Source organism: Hermetia illucens, chromosome 2 (assembly GCF_905115235.1).
Source record: "Hermetia illucens chromosome 2, iHerIll2.2.curated.20191125, whole genome shotgun sequence".
NCBI lineage: Eukaryota > Metazoa > Arthropoda > Insecta > Diptera > Stratiomyidae > Hermetia > Hermetia illucens.
In genome coordinates, this window is record NC_051850.1 from 129,325,676 (window position 1) to 129,343,174 (window position 17,499).

The following is a 17,499-nucleotide window of genomic DNA, read 5'->3' on the forward strand; positions in this document are numbered from 1 at the left end:
GCCTCCCTTTCCAGACCCAGAGCCTGATATATCTGACTTGGCTAGAGAACAAACAAATCCCCCTTATTGACGCCGTTGAAGGTTTTCTCGAGAACAATGAAGAGTAGATGGAATGGTGATCGAAACTCCGCACACGGTTCCACAATGGTCATAAGAATGTGCGCGTGTTCTTTGAGATGGCTTTCCTGTGTGACGTATCGAGAAGTCGATTTTTCTTTAGGTATATTTTGAAAGCGGAATATGTTGAGGGTATACTGTAAAAATGTTGGACCGAAAATCTAAATATTTATCACGTTACAACAAATAAAAGAGCACGCGACATGTTAGCGTTCCTACAAAACGAAAATAAAACACCTTTTTCTCGAAATCGCATTTTTCCAACTAGTGAGAAGCCCAATCATTATTTAAGAATTTTGTGTCATAATTCAAGATCCCGTTAATTTTGGCAAAAAAATCCAAAAGAGTTTAAAGGTTAAAATATCAAGCGTCACATAGGAAAGTTATTTTAATTCATTGGAGGATGATCTTGGCCAACGCCTACGCAGTGTCTCCAGTCTCCAGTTGTCGCACTCAAGACGAATGCCGTCCTTTGAAATGACGCTCAACCAGGTCTTGTAACGTTATATTGTCCTGTGAGTTAGGGCTTAAGAATACACTCAAAGTACTCCCTGCTGGTCGTAAGAGGCAATTAAAACAGATGAAAATTTGTGGGCTATTAAACTACAAATTTTGAAACTTTATTGCCACCGAAACGTCAACAACGGCTCCGATATTCACTGACCACATAGCTGCGACCGTTGGCTATCCAAAACGGACTATGATTGGTTTCTGGAATGTGCGCACGCTCCTCAACAACGATAGCGAGGGCCCCCAGAATGTTGGCTTTCTCCAACTTGAGCGGGAATTCTAATGATCTAAGCCGTTCATTCTGGGCCTAAGCGAAGTAAGATGATGAGACTCTGGAGAATGCTTCTCTCCCTCTTGCCACACTAATGGCAATGTGCTCTCCTACTACGCAAAACAACATGGTAGCAGGCGGAAAACCGGTGTCGGGTTCTTCCTCACGGCTATTGCAAGGCATGTTGACCTGGGGGCCGGTTTCTGACAGACTTCTAACTGCAAGATTCTGTTTCAGGGGTATCATAATTGTACAATGCTATGCACCAGCAGAGACTTCCAACAAGTTGGCGAAGGATGCTTTCTGTCACCAATTAAACGCAGTTCAGGGGAAGCTTCCTAAAGGTGACATTGTAGTGGATATGGTGATGTGAATGCCAAGGTAGGTCCTGTCAACACTGTCCCGGATATGTGATGGGTAAATACGATCTTGGCAACTGAAACCATAATGGCGGAGGTCCGGGATTTCTGCCATTTCCACCGCCTCGTCATTAGTGGCATATTGTTCGAACACATAGCTGCCATGAGGTCAGTTGGGTTTCAAATTAAGGACGCCATACGAGCGATCAAATTGACCACTTCGCGATCAACAATAGATTTCGGAGTTGTTCCATGAAGAGGCGCTGATATCGGCCTCGAAAAGGATCATCATCTGATGGTCGCCTACGTTCACTTGCGTGTTGTATCCGCCACTTCTCGCAGAGTCAGGGAGTTGCAATCTCTAAGCCCGACATCGCTTCTACGATCAGTTGGAGGGGCTATCATGCTAATCGTACGACAAATATACTGAGTAACTCGCCTGAGACTAGAGAGAATTTTCTATTGCGCTGGGCAGGGAAGCGGAAGATCGCAATGAATTCTGGAATGTCAACCGCATCACGAAACAGCTTCCATGTAGTCGCAAATTTTTCGTTGGTCCTATGAAGGACGTCAACGCCCCACTTCACATCCACAATGATGAACAACTGAACAGGTGGAAAGAACACTTCACCATGGTTCTTAACCATATAATATTCAGTGAGGTTCCTCCTCTCGTGGATGAAATGCCTAGTCACCGTAACATACGGATATGGACTATTCCTCTAAACAGAAGAGAAATCATGTCGGCCATCAATGTAGTCAAACGGAGGAGAACCGCTTGATGATTCAGCCGCAAAATTATTTAACGCTGCACCTGCGTTTACTGCAGATCTACTGCTTCCCCTCATACAGAAATCTTGGGAATCGGGACCTTTCCCAGAGAGTGGAAGAAGAGGACGATCGTTCAGACTCCAGGAGGTCCCATTTGAAGTATGACAATTGGAGGGGTATCTGCGTGATCCCTGCCGTCGCAAAGATATTAGCTAAAATAATCCTGCAACGCATTAAAAACATCTCGAAAACTTAATCGACAGAGAGCAGAATGGTTTCCGCTCCGGATCCTCCTGCACTGACCATACATCTGCCACCTGCGGATCATTTTGCACCAGTGCGCGAAATTTAGATCTTCATTGCACCTACTCTTCATCGATGTTGAGAAAGCTTTCAATAGCGTGAACAAGGAGTGTATCTGAGCTGCTCCACGCAGAAAGGGCATCCCACAGATACTAATAGCTATTATCAGAGTATCACATGATGGCTCAAAATGTTACCTGTTACACTGAGGTAAAATCTCGAAGGATTGTGAAGTTCAAAGCGGAGTCCGCTCGGGTTGCATTGTTTTTCTTCTTCTTATCGATGACGTCCTTCATGCTGCCTTGTCCGTAGGACGTGGAGGAATTCAATGAACGATGCCAAATGGTTCTGGATTTGGAAAAAAAGGAAAGTGGAACTGGACTGAAGATAAATACCAACAAAATCAAAGTTCTTATTGTGACGGGTCATCGTACTATCCCTAGCTGCATTAATGCAGATAGAGCATCGAAAGCGTCGATCAATTTATGATATTTATCTAAGAAGTGTAGCTTTTGCCGACGGTGGCACCGTACTGGCCCTGTCTAAAATTGGGAATTGCAACACTAAGATCAATTTGAGACTGCGCTAGTATTCTTTCCGTGTTGGTATATGAAAAAAACATATGGATAGATCACACATTGAGGAGGGGCGACAATTGCATTGAGAGCTACGCCATGCAGTTGAAAGCACTCTCCCTAGATGACCGACGAGTGGTTCGTCCCAAGGTCACTTGGAGCAGAACAGTAGGGGATGAGCGTCAGCTTCTCGGGTAGTCGTGTGGGGAACTGAAAGGCATTTCTGGTAATCGCGAGTGATGGCACGTACGTGTGGTTGACGCGCAATACCCCACCAAGAGATGGAGGGCAACCTCATAATAATAATAATCTAGTCAGGGAGTTATTGGTTCCAAAAGTGAAAGAAGAAAATTGCGAGAATATATTTCAAATCATATTATTCCATCAGCAAAACTTTGTAGGATCTTAGCTTCGATATCTACGCTACAGTCAAAATGCCAACTTTATGAAAGATGGTGTTGATTTGATTTGATGAGAAATTAGGCACGGTATGGTTTTCCAAATAAACATTTCCACAAGTACTTTCTGCGCAATTTTCCTTATTATTTAGTTATTTAGTGAGATTTCGGTTTATTGCGGAACCTTCATAAAACGAAATGTTTTACTTCGTCCAAAGAAATATATTCGCTAGTATCCTGAATGCGAGAAAGAAGTGTTGCTAACACTGAACGGTAAAACAAATTAGGGGACCGTCCACGCCAATCATATGTCCATAGTTTAGAGTCGATGCAGCTTATAATTCATTCCGGATCACTTAGCATGGGAGTGAGACTCTTTCTACCCTTAGACTGAAATTCCAATTAAGCAAATTGAGGCCAGCTTTAAGAGTTACTTCCGAAATTTTCCTGCAAATCCATTAAGGACTCACTTTGTTCACGCACTTTCTGATGTCCCCCTACTAACTTAAATCTGGCCATTAAAAAGTTTCAGCCTCATTTTTCTTTGTGACACGGATTTTCCCTAAAAACAAAATGACACCTGAATACATTCAAGTGTGGTATGAATGATGATTGAGTAGGAAATCCAAGTTATGCCATAAAAATCATCATTCAAAAAGCTGTCAACGAAATTTCCGTAAACCACAATCGGTTAAACGGAACGTTTCCCATATATCATCAGAAATCTCACAACATAAATTTTACCAAGGGCAACACAAAACGATAGGTATATGTGCTGGAATTTGCATAAAACATTTTCTGTACACCTCCGTAGGTATCCTTGCTTGGAGAGAACATGAAACCAAACAAAAACCAATTTATTTGTAGCTGTCACCAAATTAATCCTACGAAATATTGATTTTCACTTCTTGCAAAATCTGTGAATAATTATAGATAGTTGGGGACAAAGTTAATGGGAAGCTGCTTGGGCCTCGTCTTTACGTGAAATTTGGTTAAGCCGATCTAGGCATACTAATTAAATCAGAAATATTTTGTAGCTTAAGATTCGGGGAAATACCCTTGTCAACTAATGAGTACTCAAACTCCAACCTGAAAAAGGAAAATTTGAAAGCGAGGACTTCATCCTAATTGAGGTTGAGAGAAATAACTTTCAATCTATCTCAAATCGGAGTAACAAGTATGAATGCCTAGAAAATATTTGAAAGTCTCTAAGAAAAGTGTTTGGAAGATTGAAAGTTGCTTAAAAGATTAGGGTTTTCGAATTCAAAAACAATTGATAGGTCTCTTTTAACAGAAGTAGTTTGCTATATACACTCAAATCTCATCTAATCTACATTGGTGTTCCACAAGCAAGATGGAATAATCGGATCCCCCGCAAAAAACTGTTTTCGAGAGCAGAGCGCTTCATTATTTTCCTTAACCTTCGTCCCACTGTTCCCTTTTAAAGTTACCTTCCCTTCTCTCAAGTACCACCGCCACCAGTGACAGATAATTAAGACACTGCTATACTGTCCTTCCTGCCGTCACAAAGATAATATGTTAGCTAAAATAATCCTAGAACGCATCGACTATAGCCTCGAAGGCAACGTCGATAGACAGCTGGATCCTCCTGCACTGATCATACGCCTAATCCTGCGCTTCAAAGAATCAAATGTCAAGCGAAAATCCACAAGGAAGAGGATGAGATGCGAGAAATCATTGCAGACTCGAACTCAACGACGTACAACATCGCCAAGTGGTTGATAAATGAGTGCCAGACCCTTGGGACGACGAATAGTAAGTACTCAGTTGCTAACTCCCATGAATTAATACAGAAGCTGCAACGCATTGAGAGGATGGGTGATGACGAGGTGATAGTGTCGTTCGATGTGAAGACATTGAAAGAGTCAATTTTCGAACTCAAGAGATGACTGAGCCAGTTTAGATCTGGCCCGGAATGGAGAAGAAAATTTGGTATCTATGCAAACCTTGCCAGGCTCTGCATGAACAAAAATTATTTTACATTTCCAGATAGATTCTACAAAATTACTTGAGGGGTAGCGATGGGGAACCCCGTCTCGCCGTTACTCACTGAAAAGTTCATGCCATCAATTGAGGAAGAAATTGAGTCGAGGGGAATAATGCCTAAAGTATGGTTTAGGTATGTAGACGACGTATCTGCGATTGTTAGAAGAGACGATATAGACATGGTCATCTCCTCAAGGTTCATCATAAAATCGAGTTTACACTAGAGGAAAAAAATGATGAGACGCTACCTTTCCTGGATCTAAATATCGTCAACTCTAGCGAGAAGCTTAAGTTCGAGATATACCATAAACCTACAGCAACGCAGAGAACAATACAAGCAACTTCGCACCACAGATTTTCCCAAAAAATGGCTGCCTATTATTGCCACATCCTTGACGTGGAAACGGAAAACCGGAATACTCACTTGCCAAGTTATGCATGACAGATAGCTATCTAACGTTTAGAAGAAAATTCTACAAAGGAACCAGAGGGGTAGCAATGCCTATCCTCCGTTTTAATTGATCTGTTCATGAATAGGATTCAGACAAATCTACGCCCCAAAGGTCAGCTCTCTAAAATCTGGACAACGTATATCGATAATATTTTCACCATTGCCCATAAAGACAAAGTGGATGAGATGTTCTGAGCAAGGTATATAAGAATTTAAGATGGAAATGGAAGACGGTGGAGAACTCCCATTTCTTGATTGAAGAATTATTAGACGGGAAGAAGGAATCTCTTTTGGCATTTATATGAAGCTTGCACACACACAACGAAATATTCCGGAATGTTTGAACTACTCCCACCCAAAGAAAATAGCCCCGTTCCATGCATACAGATAATTCTTTATGCCCGTCAGTACCAAAAGATTTATCGGAGAAGGAATACTTCATCATACTTCAACACGCGAGTAAAGAATGGCTTCCAACTATCGGTCATTGAAAGCCTCATGAAGAAAAAGACGAAACTCCAAGAAGTGCGAATACTGACATCTCTCGTCAGTAACATGGAAGTGAATAGAAAAACAGGGATCAACACTCTACAGCTTCGTCGAAGCTTAAAAGAAAAATGAAAAGATCGATATAGTGCCATTGAGTAGGATGTTCCAACTAAAATCAAGCTGGGATCCATCAAAGAACGCAAATCAAAGCGATTTCAGCGGAATATATAAAGTATCGTCTCCACATTGTGAGAGGAGCTACATCGGGCGAACTAAACGACTGACATTGGTATGCCGGGGACAGCACGCGACTGAAGCGGAAATGGCCAGGAAGTAGAAAAGGAAGGTCGCAACGCTGAAATCGATGATAGCACGGAACATCTTAGAGGAAAGACAGAGCATCACATGGGACAACGTACATGTCGTCAAGGAATGCTTGCAACTTTAGGTACCAACATAAGCTTCAGGGGACCCAACCCTCTAATAAGCCCCCCCCCCTCCCGCAAGGTGTTTTCAATAACCTCACTTCGCTATAGAACTAACTTCCTCAGGCGTCTTTATATACCTTGGCCGTTCAATGTTTCCTCAAATGAAAGGTGAGCACTGTTCCCCTCGTATTCTCAACATTGAACCTCATTTTGTTTCATAAAATATATTCTCTGTGCAGGCATGCATGTTTGTAAAAATTTACTGGTTTACTGGTTCCCTTGAGAGCCCCCCAACTCTGGACTTCTCTGGTAGGAATTTGGGGATATTTGTGTAATAAGAGTGAGTGGCAATCATCCTTATTAAAAGGCAAAGACGTGTTATGCACCAGCAAAGCACGACCACCAGTCCACAACCAAATCAGTCTCCGCACCATCTCCAACAATTTCTGTGGATTTTCTCCGGTCATTAGCAATCACAGACGTCGAAGAACAGGCTGCTGTTCCCGAGCTGTCCGAACCTGATAAGACTTAAAAAAATCTTGCAGCTATATACACATTCGTCACCTGCTATAGCTAACGAAACGCTCACTGGTACAATCCCATATCGTTTGGCTGCCAGATGTTCACATTCCAGCTCAACCTGGAATCCACATTTCCTTGCAAGACATGTAAATCCTAAGCGATTTTTCAAAAATGAAACTGATTCAGTTTTATTTTTCCGTTTCCGTTAATACTTTTTGCAGTTCATGGTATTTGGCGCTAACAAAAATCATGTAAACCTTCTTAATAATAATAATCGTTGGCGCAACAATCTATATAGGGTCAGGGCCTCCAAATGTGTTAGAGCACTTCGGCGTAACGGCACACTACAGGATTACAGTACCCTGTAGGAGGCAATGTGGTCAGCACTGCGCTCGCCGAGATCGTTACTCTGACTTGACTTATTCACAGCTGAGTCGACTGGCATCCGATGTCAAATCACAATACAAATTTCTCTACCACCAATGAGATTTGAACCGCCAGCTTCCATACGACAGCCTTGCGCTCTAACCACTCAGCTATCCGGACAACCCCTCATGCCTATGCATAATATGGATTCAAGATTGTATCCTTGACAACATGCCATATCCCCACAACTTCTGCGTCGAACACGTGTTCATACACGAGCAGGACCAAAGAACAAAAATCTGAGCCTACAGTCGATAGGGGTAAATCTATATTACCAAAATAGACATCTACACCATTTCGCTAGGTCTCTATTCCACATCCCAGAGAAAGTTGCAGACCTGGGAGAATCACCCCCCTTCCACCTCCCGTCAGGATTGTTCTTACCATATCACTAACATGATTTAATCATGGCTCATAGATGACACCCCCATTTTAATCATGGTATCCGGTTCAAATGTAGCTGCACCATTACATTTCAGTTATATAATAATAACTGCATACTGTTATATAATAATAACTGCAAGTGGAGAAGGATGCGCCTGATAACGCCACAAATTTTACCAACTGATCTCCAGATTAGGGGTTTGGTATAGCTGACAAACCCACACGGAAAGAAGAAGTGGAAAAGGAGCCACGGACTGGCTTAACTATGAACCCGGCAATGAAACCGGATTAACGATTTATGGAATGTGCGCTTCCTGTATAGAAAAGCAGCTAACCGATACTCTGTGCCAATGTAGGGCGGATGTAACACCATTACAAACGGTTACTATAATCTTGTAATGTACCGTTACAGTCTTGAATGAAGTACTCTAACACACTTCAAGGCCCTGACGCAATCGGACTGTTGTGTCAATGATTATTATTTTGCTATTGTCTCATTTCCCTCTTCAACACAGTAACCAGGTACCCAGAGTACATTCACCGTATTGAATCTAGATACAGAGTTCAGTCGGTTCCCACATTCCTGAACGACTCTTGCGTCAACTAAAGGATTTCTCCACGCCCTCAATGCATTTTGACTATCGGACTATGAAATTGCTCCAGCATCAGAGCAACTTGAATGAAGTGGCATTCTACAATTGGCGTTTTTTGTGGTCAATGCATCAACAAACATCTTGAATCCAAAATTTACCGTAGTTCCATCCGCCATGTCGGTGTCTATGGTTCTGAGGGTTGACCAACTATCAAAGACAATAAACCGCGCTTCGTGGTAATGAAGACAAAGTAACATGCCATGAACGGTATGGACCTGTGATTTACACATATTGGTCTGATAGGAAATGGCCAGAAAGCCGACCGGAACAACGTTGACTTGATACGCTAGACGGCGATCAGAGAGCCTCTCGATTTTATCCAGATCAGGCATATGACCAAGGAAAATGCCGTAACCGGCCAAGACGAGCTGACCTCGCTTCTCAACGGGACAATGGCTGAACAATAAGTAGAATAATTAGATTTTCACCTTGCTTTCTTCTAAATGAACTACATAATATGGTCTAACTAAAATATACCTTTAATTTGAGTACCGTTCCTTATTATTATTATTCTGTTAAGGGAAAGTCGCACCGCGTCCTTAAAGAATTATTGTGCCCCTTTTACTGGTTATAGTGTACCTGTTGATCATAGTATCTCAAGCAGGCCTGTAACCGTTAGGAACTTTAGTATGTTCCCTACTTCCGGAAGTTTCAGCTTTGCATCCGGTACTAAGTGTTCTCCCAGATGTATCGACCTACTTTGCACAAGTGCCGGACACTGTCGCAGGACGTGCATAGAGGTTTCGTCCTCCTCCTCACAGAACCTGCAGGCAGTGTCCGTAGATATACCTAGCTTCCCTAGGTGGTAGTTCAGCCGACAATGACCAGTGAGAATTCCCACTATGATTCGGAGGTTCTTTTTGGTGAGGTTTAAGCAATCCTTTGTGCGCATGGGTTCGTATCCCCCAATAAGCACCCTGGACTGCTCCATCCCTGGTAGGCCCGCCCAATATAGTTCCCTCAACCGTTTCTCTTCGTTTCTTAGATTCATAGCCATGAAACCGTTTCCGATTCCACAGAAGGGTTCTGGCCCGTGTAAAGGCGTCCCTGCTCCCTTCTTGGCTAGTTCATCCGCTGCCTCATTGCCTTCCAGCCCAGCATGGCCTGAAACCCAAAGTATCCAGACCTTGTTGGACGAGCCAAGTGTATTCAGTCTCTCAAGGCATTCCCATACCAGTTTAGAGTTCACCTGGTTGGATCTAAGTGCCTTGATCGCTGATTGGCTATCGGTGAGAATCGCTATGTTCTGCCCCCTGTAGTTCCTTTGCAGACTAAAGGAGGCACATTTGTCTATGGCGTAAATTTCGACCTGCTAGTGTGTTCCTTGGACCAATGACACCGGCACGCGCTCCCTTTGCTGTGAGGGATCCGTCAGTGTACCAAGTAATCAGTTGCTGGTTTAAGCCGTATGTCGCAGCCACGCTCTCCCAGTTTGCCTTGTTACTCCAACGTGTTTCAAACTTCTTATCGAAGTGAAACCTCGTTGTCATGTTGTCCCTCGGTATCAGTAATTCGGGATACGGCCTAGAAAGTATATCAATCTTCCTCCCATTTACGCAGCTCCCCGCCTCACTCATGCTACCGGCCATCCTGAATATTGATCTCCTTGCCTGCATCTGTATGTGCAGATGGAGAGGGGTTAATCCCAGAAGGACCTCCAGGGATGCCGTTGGCATGTCCTCATTGCCCCACTGATACACACGCAAGCCAGCCTTTGGAGCTTATGTAATTCCCTGGCTTGTGTGCTGAGTTGGGTTCTTTCTGCCCAGATTACCGCCCCATAGGTAATCATTGGTCTTACTATTGCAGTATATATCCAAAGTAGTATCTTCGGGCTGCAACCCCATTTCCTGCTATGGATCTGCAAGTCATCAGAGCCCTTGTGGCTTTTCGACAAGTGTTTCCGACATGTGTCTTCCAGAGTAATTTTTGGTCTAGCGTGATTCCCAAATATTTGACCTCTGTTTCTCGTTTCACCTCCATATCATGTAATGTTATGGCTTTCAGGTGATCCAGCTTACGCCTCCTAGTGAATGGTACTATAGTAGTTTTGGTTGGATTGATCCGCAGTCCCACCTTCCTGCACCAGGCACTAGTAACCCTTAATCCAGTTTGGATTCTATCACATAGGGTATCTTCATATTTGCCCCTACAGATTAGAACAATGTCATCCGCGTAGCCCTGGACTTGTATTCCAGTATTAGTTAACACGTCCAGGAGTTCATCCACTACCATACTCCACATCAGCGGCGATAGTACTCCGCCCTGTGGATAGCCTTGAGTGGTGTTCATGATAATAGAATTTGTACCTGTTTGTACCTCTATTTGTCCGCTTTCTAGCATTTTGCCCATCCAGAGTGCCAGGGTGTTTCCCACTCCTTTGCGGCTCAGGGCATCCTGTATCTCTGTGTGCGATGTGTTGTCGAATGCTCCTTCGATATCCAAAAACGCGCACAGTGAAATTTCTTTTGTTTCTATGGCGTCCCGTAGTACCTCTGTCAGCTGATACAGAGCAGTTTCAGTTGACCTTCCTGCCCGGTAAGCGTGTTGACAGTGATGTAAGGGATTACGCTTTAGAACGTTAGTTCTAATATAGTTGTCTATGACCTTCTCCACCGTTTTGAGTACGAACGATGTTAGGCAGATTGGTCTGAAAGATTTAGGGTGAAAAGGATCCTTTTTACCCGCCTTCGGAATAAAGACCACATTTGCCCGTCTCCATGCCCTTGGTATGTAACCCAGTGTTATGCTCCCCCTTACCGCCCTCAGAAGAGACTAAGATAGTTCCTAGGCCTCTCTGGATAAGTGCTGGGAAAATGCCATCTGCTCCGAGAGATTTCATTGGTTAAAAAGTTCCCACTGCCCATCTTAGCCTAGCTTCTGAGCATGCCTCTTTTGCTAGTTTCCAGCTCTCTTTCCTTCCCCTTTTATTCGTTGGTGGGGTGTCAGGCAGATTATTGTCGCCTGCCGCCGAGGGGTAGGACCCCGGGAAATGAATTCTGAGAACCAGGTGTACCCTGTCCTCCTCATTCTCGGTGAACGTCCCATCTTCCTTTCTCAAGCAGACAGATGATATTCCCCCGTCTTTGGCTACAGCCTTGTAAAGCCTGGTTGCTTCTGTGATTTGTTCAATCCCTTCACAGAATTCCCTAAAGCTGTTCCGTTTCGCTTCCCTGATGGCGTTGCTATACGCAGTCAGTGCATTTTTATACCTCCGCCAGTCCCCGGTTCGTTTTGCCCGGTTAAAGAGTTTTCGTACCTCCGTTCTCATTCCGGCTAAGTTCCTGTTCCACTATGGTACATCCCTTGATGACTTGACTGTCTTGGCCGGACAGCTGGCCTCATATGCGTCAATGACGATTGTGTTGAGGTCTTCCACAACCGTTTCTAATTCCAATTCGCTCCTGATGTCACCGCCCCCTTGAAGGTGGGCAATGTTGTTGCTCAGGTGCATTGTGTAGGATTCCCAATCCGTTCTCTTGGGATTCCTTATTATTCTTTTTATTTCGGAGTTACCCTCAATGTCGACTCTGATTATCCTGTGATCAGACATTGAGGGTTCATCCGACACCCTCCAATTCCTGACCATCCCGTTCATTAGGGTATTTCCTAGAGTTATATCTAGTACCTCTTGTCTGGTGCTGGTCACAAATATTGGAGTGTTCCCTACGTTGTACCGTTCCTTACTTTTCCTGTTAGGAAACAATCAGGCGATATACCATTAAGTTGTAAGAAATTAATTAAATTACCCTTTCAAGATAAAGAAACAAGTCGGAATACCGGAAGCTGGACGCTTCGAGCATAAAGGTTTTGTGTTCTTCTTGTGTGAGAAATTTCCCATGCTAGTTTTTCCATTCGTACGTAGTAGAAATGCAAAATATTCCTTGATACATCCAACTTCGCCATTCAAATGAGTTCACTTTCACGTTCTCGTTTTAGATTGCGATAAATCCACGTGAAACCCAAAATTTTCACCTTCTATGGCTTTGTTAATAATAACTCGATGTCCTTCTGTCCTTCAAACTTCTCAAAATTGTGTACTATGATATATTATAATAAAACGTCTTGAATGAACTAAGAAGGGGTTTTCAGGTAAATTCATAAAATGTGGTACCCTCCGACCTGGTTTAGCGTCCACATCCCGCTGCCGTAATACAAGACAGACCAAATCTAAGTTCAATATATTATCAATTTTTTTTTCAAATGTACCTTTTTATTTTTCAAAATTGGCAGTACAAACTTTGTTAGCAGGCGTAATCCGATCCTTCATTTCATCTATTTCGTTGCTTTCCTTTATGAGAGTTGTGCCTAAGTTCACAAAATTGCCAATTTGTTCGAAATTAGAATTTTTCAGCGTTGCGTTCTGTCCGATTAACACCTTTGATGTGGTGATGTATAAAATAGAATTGAGCACCCGAGTCACGATCTCTGGGAAGCGAATCAAATCCATTGCTGGAATTGTGAAGACAACCCAGATGATCACAACTAGCATAAGAAAAGCTTTCGAAGAAAGCTGTCCACTCAAGAGCGCTAAAAAAGGGTAAAACACCATGGTGGAACTTGGATTTGGCAAAACAGAGGAGAACGACAAGGATGCTCCTCAATCGTGCTCTGAAGGGTGAATCAAGCACTAGCTGGAAACGCTATAAAAAGGCACAGAAGGCTCTAAAGAAGAGCATAAGGTCGGCTAAACGATCATCATGGAGACGCTTTTGCGAAGAGACTAACTTTCTTTACGTTTGCAGAACGGGAAGTACACAGAAAACGATGAAGAAACGGCAAACCATTTGCTTGAAGTGCACTTCCCAGGCAGCATCCAAAATCTAATCTCGGGGACAACAGGTGCATATAGCCCTCAACCGAGAGACTGGAATCTGGCATGCAAAGTAGTGTCACTGGAGCGAGTAAATTTAACTCGTTCCATAGATACAAGTCTGCAGGTCCTAATGGCATCATTCCTGCGCTAATAATAGAGGGAATAGATGCTCTGGGTCTACACATTCGGAATATATATCGGGCATGCCTAGCACAAGCTTATATTCCAATTAAATGGCGTGATGTGAAGGTGTTATTCATTCCCCAACCAGGAAAACCCGCCTACACAAACGCAAAAAGCTTTCGACCGATCAGTCTAACGTCCTTTCTGCTAAAAGGGCTAGAACGACTAGTAGATGGGTTCATAAAGGATACACACATTCCTAAGTGGCCACTTCACCATAGGCAACACGCCTACCATAAAGGCAAATCCACGGAGACAGCACCCCATGAACCGTTGCTAATCAGTTGGATCCTTCACATGCTAGAAACATTCACATATCGGTCGGCCAGAAGTCTATTAAAGCAGTATGTCCCAGGGGCTGCCCACAGGGAGGGGTTCTCTCTCCACTGTTGGTAATGGATACCCTGCTGTGGCTCCTGGAGGACTAAAAAGTTTTCGCACAAGCATTTGCGGACGACCTAACCGTAATAATTACCGGCAAGTATGTGACCGCTTGAATGCAACTCTGCATGAAATCCACAGCTGGTGCCTCTCCAATGGACTCACGGTGAACGCTAGGAAGACTGGACTAGTTATGTTCACTACGAACATCAGAGGCGGAAATCCAGCTGCCACAAACAGTCAAGTACTTAGGAGTACATTTCGACCCCAAGATAACGTGGAAACATCATATCCAGGAACAATATCAGAAATTCTGCAGATTGCTCTGGTGCTGTAGGAATGCGATAGGTAAGACCTAGGGACTTTCACCCAAACGGATATACTGGATGTATGCATCCATAATAAAACCCATTTTGATGTATGCGTGCATTGTCTGGTGGCCAAGACTAAACTTTGCTAATAGCAGGAAGCTGCTAACAGATTCAGAGACTTGGTTGGCTAAGTGTTACGGGAGCAATGAGTACTACGCCGACTGCGGCACTTGAAGCTATCATAAGTTTACCCCCCATTCACTTGGAGGTGAAACGGAAAGCAGCCAACGACGCATATAGGCTCGATACCATTGGAGCGTGGAAAGGCGGCCAATCACACGGTCATGCGTCTATCTGGAAATTTATTGAAAAACATCCGGTAGCCCTGATGCCGACCGATCATATAGTTTCCAGATTTGTCTTTGAAAAGACATACATTGTCGTAATCACCGAAAGAGAAGAATGGTCGACAAGTGGCCATGAGTCTTTTCAGATTACAGACCTAATAACCTTCACCGACGGGTCAGTCATGGAGGATGAATCGGGCGCAGGGGTATTCTCGGAGAATCCGATTATAGAACTGGTCCGACCCCTCGGAAAAATGACGACCATACTCCAGGCGGAGATATATGTTATTTCTTTGGCGGTAGAAGAACGTCTGCGACAAAAATGGAGGGGTCGCACCATTCGAATCTGTTCCGACAGTCGAACGGCATTATCAGCACTAAATGGCAGCAACATATCAAGCTAGTTGGTGTGGAGTTGTCAGCAGGTGCTGCTGAAACTTGGCTGACTGAACGAGAAATTCCTGATGTGAGTGCCAGGGCACTCTAACATCGCCGGTAATGAGGAGGCTGACATACTGGCTCGCCGAGGGTCTGGATCCACAATGCTGGGGCCAGAACCAGCTCTTGGAATCCAACCATCAACTGTCAAGTCTACTCTGAAGGGTGAAATTGCAAGGATTTACGCAACCGAGTGGAAAAATTTGGAATCTTGCCGGCAAGCGAAAATCCTTGTTAAAGAGCCTAGGGCCACTAGAGTGGCATTTTTGTTGTCCCTTAAGAAGTGGGACATGAAAACCCTAGTAGGGCTTCTAACGCGACACTCCTCCTTAAACTACCATATGCAAAAGATTGGAGTAGTGGTTTCGGCTATGTGCAGCCAATGTGAGGAGGAGGAGGAGACGGTTCTGCACTTTTTATGCAGCTGCCCGGCATCCTCAGATCTCAGAGGAAGACATCTTGGCAAGGTTTTCTTCAATGAAGAATCTGCACACTCTCTGCCTCTGGAGAATGTTCTCAGATTCGCTAAAGCCTGCGAACATCGTAGGCGGGATGCAATTGAATAGGCAATTTACGGGGGATCAATGGCCGGACTGCTCGGAGCTGCGGCTCCCCCCAGTAAACTAAACTAAACTAACGCCTTTCTTCTGGTTTGCCACTGTCTGGGATGATTTGCACAGTAGCACACCATTTATAAATATTGTTATTTTTGGAACTATGCACTCCCAGACAATGTTAAATAATGCTGGGGCCAGATCATCGCATTACTTTAATCCAGAGTCTTTTTCGATACATCTTGTTGATTGGTTTTACATCTTAACCTGAGGGTTAGGCTGATTCATTGTTACTCTCATGAGTCTAATCAAGTCTCTCGGGAGTCTAGTCTAGTCTGATAATCAACGGGAATTTGGTAGATATCTGCTTTAGTGAGAATTGATTAATTGTTTACTTTCGAAATTGAAATCCGTCCCGGTATTCATCAACAATATTTTTAAAGAAGGTATCCTGCCGTCTTTTGATTACTTATAAAGATAACTTTCCCAATAAAAAGTACTCCAACTCATGAAAGGATGACTTAAACTAGCTTCAGGGGGATACAATTTTTGCTTTTGAAAGATATTTCCACTTCATAGGACTCTAATTAATCGCTTGTAATTATCAACTGATTTTTACGATTACAGAATCAGGGTTCTCGTAGTTGCAAAGAATAGTTTAGAGGCATGAACTTATCAAGCAAATATAATTATGCATTCTTATTTATCGAAAGCTATCTATAACATATTTATAAATTACACTCGAAACCAAGATATAAAATTAGCTGTATGAATGTAAAACCATAATCAAACTATGAAACCATCATTAAATTAGGGCGAAAGCCATTTGCAAAAAGTTGAACGAGAATCAACTTTCAGCCAAAACTTTCATGGAATTCTCTTCAAATAAGCGCAACTGTGAGATGTTAATCGAATTCCAGTAGAATTCCAATTTACAAAATTTCGGAGTGTTACGTCCTCTTCAAGCAAAACTTTCGAACACGCAACAAGTCTTTGCTTTTAGCTGGAGGGATGAAATAGAATTTAGCCTAATGTCAGAGTTCATAATGAAGTAACTGAATGCATTCCGTTAGTTGTTAGCACTTTAAGTTAGGGGTTAAGGCCATTTTAATATATCCGGGTTAGGATGTGAAGAATAATAGAGGCGGAAATCAATTATCTCTGTGCAACATTACATTATAATTATCTTCGATGTATCCCCTCTCCTCTGGAATGCTCTGCAATACTGATTTAGGGTAATCTCATGCCCCGTTATACTAACTTATATTACACTCAAGATAGTGCCGCAGATATTGTGGAGAGTCGCGTACTTCGGGATGATTAACGATATGCAGTGCACACGTCTATACACAACTTCCTCGCGATAGCCACTAGGAATTAATCCTTGTGGCTAGGCAACCAGCACGACGTTTGGTCGACCAACAAGGATATCAATTATTAAGGGATATGTTTAGATAGCAAATAGAACGTGTGTCCTCTGCACATAGAATAACAGACCACAAACCAGCGACGGTGGAAGAGTGTATCCCGAGGTGAACCAAGCGAACTCTAGCTCTATGCATGCGGGATTTGTATAACAGATAATTCCCATTACCCGAAAACTAACTTGGTCAAGTTAAATGGATGTCCTGCTCGTGAAATTTCTTTAATTAGAAAAAATTAAAAGAAATAAATGAGTCCCACCCTCGTTTTGAAGCAACAAAACAAAAAGAATTGACAATTACTAGAATGAAACTCACACCTTCAGTCAAACTCTTTAATTTATAAATTAAAGACGAAGGTAAAAAGCAAAGTAGTCTTGAATT

General features: G+C 43.1%; 1 protein-coding gene across 3 annotated transcripts in view; it reads right to left on the reverse strand.

The window, feature by feature from the left end:
* Nucleotides 1-17,499, reverse strand: part of LOC119647812 (fibrillin-3) — a 369,488-nt gene that overhangs the window by 121,009 nt on the left and 230,980 nt on the right. The gene's annotated exons all lie outside the window — the stretch shown is intronic.